Raw genomic sequence first — 5,601 nt, 5'->3', positions numbered from 1 at the left:
TCTATCTATCTATCTATCTATCTATCTATCTATCTATCTATCTATCTTTCTACCCAAGTAGCTGGAGTGGGTGGGGGGTTATAGCAACACTAGTTAAAACACAGATCCATGAAGCATTGAAGAAAGGTGTATCAGGGGCAGCTAGGTGGTGCAGTGGATAGAACACCGGCCCTGAAGCGAGCAGGACCTGAGTTCAAATGTGGCCTCAGACCAAACACTTAACACTTACTAACTGTGTGACCCCATGGGCAAGTCACTTAACCCCAATTGCCTAAAAAAAAAAAAGAAAGGAGTATCAATATATTGGTATTATCAATAATAATTGCCAAGGCTAGAACTGGAAATCAAAAGGATGTCCATCAATCGAGGAATGGCAGAAGAAGCTATGGTATATGATTGTAATGGAATAGTATTGTGCTGTTAAAAATGACAAGCAGGATGGTTTCAGAAAAACCTGGAAAAACTTACATGAACTGATACAAAGTGAAGTGAGCAGAACCAGGAGAATGCTGCACAAAGTAACAGCAATATTGTTCGATGAAGAACTGTGAATGACAGCTATTCTCAGCCATATAAGGATCCAAGACAATCTCAAAGGATCCGTCTCTAGACAAAGAACTGATATTAGTTGAATCCAGAAGGAAGCATGCTATTTTTCACTTTCTGTCTTTCATTCTTTTTCTTCTATTCAAGTCTTCTGGTACAAAATGACCAATATTGAAAAGTTTTACATGATTGCACATGACTGCTTCTCTCTCTGGGAGGGGGGGAAGGAGGGAGAAGAGAGAATTTGGAACTCACAACTTTAAAAAAATGTTAAAAATTGTCTTAACATGTAATTGAAGGGGGAATAAAATATATATTAAAAATAAGCTACTGAAAAATCTTTATTATTGATAATGATTGAATACCCAAGGGTTAGAAGAAACATTGGCTCTGCCACTGGGTAATATAGGGCAAGTCACTTCCCATCCTCAGTTTCCTCATCTGTAAAATGAAGAAGTTAGATGAGAGATGGTCTCTAAAGCCCCTTCTAGCACTAAATCCCCTGACCCTACAGGAATGAGGTTTCCAGTCTTCTAACAGAAGAAGCAAACCAGCCTCCTGCTGCCTGGGAAGCTGTTTCTCTCTCTCTCTCTCTCTCTCTCATAAAATCATAGATCTAGGGACTTCACAAGTGGTCTAATACAATTTTCTCATTTTAAAGATGAAGCGAATGAGGCCCAGAGAAGTTAAATGATTTACTCAAGGTTACACAGTCAGTCAGCAGGTATATATAAATATATGTGTGTGTGTATATGTATGTGTGTGTGTATATATGTATGTATATATATGTATATGTGTGTATATATACATATATACATATACATACATATATACATATATATATGTGTGTATATGTACATATGTATATATAGCACTTACTACGTGCCAGGTATGCTACTAAGTACTTGTGGGACACAGGTTAACTAAGAGACTCAGGATTTGAATTCAGATGCTGGGACTCCAAGTTCAGTACTCTTTTTACTCCTTCCACTTCCTTTCCTTCAGTTTTGGAGGTGGGTAAAGGGGCTGTCTCTGTTGCCTTCTGGCTTTCATTGGATTATTGTTGTTCAGTCCTTTCAGTCATGTCTGACTCTTCATGAGCCCATTTGTGGTTTTCTTGGCAAAGATACTGGAGTGGTTTGCCATTTCCTTCACCAACTCATTTTACAGCACAGGGTTAAGTGACTTGCCCAGGGTCACACAGCTAGTAGCTGACTGAGGTTGGATTTGAACTCAGATCTTCCTTATTTCAGACCAGTGCTCTATCCATTGCGCCATTTAGCTGCCCCGATGCCCTCTGGGTGTGTGTGTGTGGGGGTCCCTTTTATGATCAGTGCCATTGTTAGACACTGTGTGTGTCTAGACATGAGAATACATGAGATGGGTAGGCAACTTCCATATTTAAAGAAATACACGTCAAGAATTCATTTATTTCCAAACAACCAATTAAGGAAATGATGAACAACCAGGTCATGAACTAGGGAGAGGGCTTGCTATATTGTGGATTTAAATATTACTTGGAACTTTACCCCAGAGATGAGATGGAGAGTCAATTAGCTGCCTCTCTGGTCTGGCTGGGCCTTCTCCCAGGAGGAAGAGATAAAGCCTGGAGAAAAAAAGGACAGATCAATCAGTCTTAGTGAAAGTTAAACTGAGGAAGTGAAAATATTTTATGGGTCATACAGAAATATAATAATATAATGGATTCTGAGTTCCCCCTTCTCATACTTCTCATGGCATTTTGTCTGGATGTCTCCTCTGCATTTATCACATTCTGACTTGGATTATGGCTATGGATGAAAGGGGCCCCCTTCTCCCTATTACACTGTAAACTCAATGAGGGCAAAGACTGTCTTTTTTCACCTTTGCATCTCCAAGGCCTAGGATGGTGAGTGGTCTGCACTTCACTTTTTTCAGGAGTCATAATTGCACCAGTGAAAGCCCTCCTTCCAATTACCCAAACTATGATCTCCTTATTCCTTACGGCAGCCAGTCAAACTCAAATAGAAACCAGAGCCACTAATCCATACACAAGGATCCTTTCAGGCTGTATCTTGATTTAGAAAAATACAAATTAACATTATCTATGTTCCATTGTGTTTTTATTTTTAATTTGATATTTCCCAATTACAGTTTAATTTGGCACTGGAAGGCTGCCATACTTGACACCTCTGCTTTGGAGGACAGTATTAGTGAGTTGCTGTGGCCAAAAAATATATATTATTCTGCAGCTAACCCAATGATGACCCTCTCTGAATTTATCCAGGTTGGTCCTGAGACAAATGGGCATATCGTACATTGTTGTTTGTCCTTCATTTTGGAAGAGGACCAATGACATCATGGAGCGATGTCTTGACTCATGTGTGAATTGGATTTAAGTGAGACAGAGCTGCACAAAGTCATCAGCCTCACTCTCTCTTCCAGGGTCATCGAAGTTCAGTGGCAAGACAAAAGTCAAGATGACTGGTAATGGCCCAGGATGCAGTGGATGACTTTGGCATTTTGGATGTCTGACCAAGCTCTAAGTACTCCACAGCGGCCTTCATGGCCTTTGAAACAAATTGTTCTCATCTGCCCATTCTACCAGGAGAAGTCTTCACATGCTTGGGGTAGACATCCCCTTAACTCACTGAAGGGTCAGTTACAATTCCCATGGCGGGAGACTTTGCAGCTTGTCAGGACCTTTCAAAGTTTTCCTTCCATTGGCATAGCCCCCCAAAACTCAGGGTTACTTCCATACCATAATAGAGCATCAGAGAACATGAGTTGAGGTCCCCTAAACATGCTCATTGCTTAGTTAGCCTGCTTAAATTTCAAGAGGTCCATGAGCTTGGAGAGATAAAAACAATATATCTTTATATCAATATAATTGGTTTCTTTTGTAATCCTATTTTTAAAAAATTTTAGACATTTTAAAGCAGTATTCTAAATTCACCAGACTGCCAAAGGGATGACATACAAAAGGTTAAGAACCTGTTGTCTCCACCCTCTCTTGGTGACCCCACTAACTCACATTGATTTAATTATCATCTCTATGCAGATAACTTTCAGATCCATAGATCTAACCCTAGCCTCTCTCCTGAACTGTTATCCTACATCACCCCTTCACTGTTAGATGTTTGAATTGAAGGCCTGTCAAACTCAATAGTCCAAAATATTCATTATTATGCACCTCCCAAGTCTACCACTCTCCAAAAACTACCCTGTCTCTATCTGGGACATCACCAACCTTCCAGTTAACTCGGCTCAATGCTTCAATGTCATTCTCTCTTCCTCATTTTCACTCCATCCACATAAAAATCAACTGCTAAATTTTGTTCTTTCTATCTCTACACCATGTTGAGTTTTTCCCCTTGTCTCCATTCCCATAACCTCCACTGTCATCCAGGGCCTGATCACCTCTTTCCTAGATTATTGTAAATGCCCCTCAAGTCTCTTTCCACTTGGATCCATCTTCCACACAACTGTCAAAATGTTTAAATTACATATTTAAATTTAATTTATATCTTTATATACATAAATATTTAATAATATAATTTATATATTTATATATAATTTGTATATTTAAATTTTATTTATATGAATATTTAATATATAATTTATATATTTAAATTTAATTTATATATAAATATCTAATATCTAATGTATATATTTATACATAATTTATATATTTAAATTTAATTTATATATTTACATTGTATATTTAAAAGGAATAGCAGGTTGCACATAATAGATATGCAGTTTCATGTGCAATCATCTTTTTATTATACTATGTTATGGAAATGCTTGTTTTATTCCATAAATTAAAAATAAAATGAATAAAAATTAAAAACATAAAACAGTAAAATTATTTTTCTAACACTCAAATCTGATGATGTCATTCCTCTACTCAATGAACTCTAGTGGCCCCCTATTTCCTTCCAAATAAAATATAAATTTCTCTGATAATTAAAGCCCTTTACACCCTGACTCCAACTTATCTAGTGAGACTTATGAGACATTAATCCCTTTCACACACTCTACACTCCAGTCAAACTGGTCTTCCAGTTGCTAATATATAGCACCCCATCTTTGATTTCCTCTGAATCTGCATGCCTGAAATGTACTCCCTCCTTACCTTTGCCTCTTACAATCCCTAATTTCCTTCAAGGCTCAGGCCAAGCTTTGTCTCTTCCCTTCTGCCCCCCCTTCCCCAAATTACCTTGTATTTATTTTAATTTTTTTTTTTTTGTATATGCCCTTGTACATACACGCTGTCTCCCCCTGCTATATTGGGGACAAGGACTATCTCATCTATTGTATCCCCAGGCCTGAACACTGCTCCTAGTACACAGTAGGCATTTAATAAATGTTTGTAGATTGATTGCTAAATAAGCTCCTGGTGAACAGGGATTGTTTGATTCTTTATACTCATACTGAGAGAAATGATTATTTCTCTCTCATATTAATGACCAACTATTAAATGAGGACTAAGGTTTTTTTCTTTTCTATCTCCTCATTCAGGAATCAGCCCTTTGGTGGATTATTCAGCCAACATCTGAAGGACATTGCCGATAATGAAATTGGATTAACTTTCTCCTCCACCTAGTTCAGACCCCACCAAAGTGGGGAAGATTAGTTCTGATTAAAGAGTAAAAAGAATTTAATCCAGGCAAATTCCTGCCCATTGTGTTGTTTTCAGGCTTGGGTGGCAGGCAGATCTTTTGTCTAGTTTGTCCAGGGCTGGGGTTGGTCTGGGAGTAAGAGAGACATAATCAAAGTCAGGGCCCCCAGACCCTCATTAGAATAGGTCCACCTCTCATTATAATATTCATTCTCTCATTAGTTATTAACCAATCAGAGTTGATTACTGTCGGGAACACCCACTCTTCCAAGGGCAAACCTCAATCCTTCTTCAGTTTAGGAGAGACGGATGAATGACCATCCTTTCATTAATTATTTGCTAGCTATAATTAATAAAATTATTAATTATCCAGAAATTATGTCGCTCAGACTTTTCATCCATCACAATACTTCCAGGTTCTAACACAGTGCCTAGCATATAGTAAGCACTTA

General features: G+C 38.0%; 1 long non-coding RNA gene across 1 annotated transcript in view; it reads left to right on the top strand.

The window, feature by feature from the left end:
* LOC114031399 overlaps positions 1-5,202 on the top strand; it is an 18,244-nt gene extending 13,042 nt beyond the window's left edge. Inside the window, exons 2-3 of the long non-coding RNA XR_003567740.1 lie at positions 2,971-3,012; positions 5,050-5,202. This is a non-coding gene — a long non-coding RNA (uncharacterized LOC114031399). The remainder of the gene's footprint in view (positions 1-2,970; positions 3,013-5,049) is intronic.
* Positions 5,203-5,601: the final 399 nt, after the last annotated feature.

Source organism: Vombatus ursinus, unplaced genomic scaffold (genome assembly GCF_900497805.2).
Source record: "Vombatus ursinus unplaced genomic scaffold, bare-nosed wombat genome assembly UNPS02005286.1, whole genome shotgun sequence".
Taxonomy (NCBI): Eukaryota; Metazoa; Chordata; class Mammalia; order Diprotodontia; family Vombatidae; genus Vombatus; species Vombatus ursinus.
This window is presented reverse-complemented; position numbering and strand designations above follow the sequence as displayed.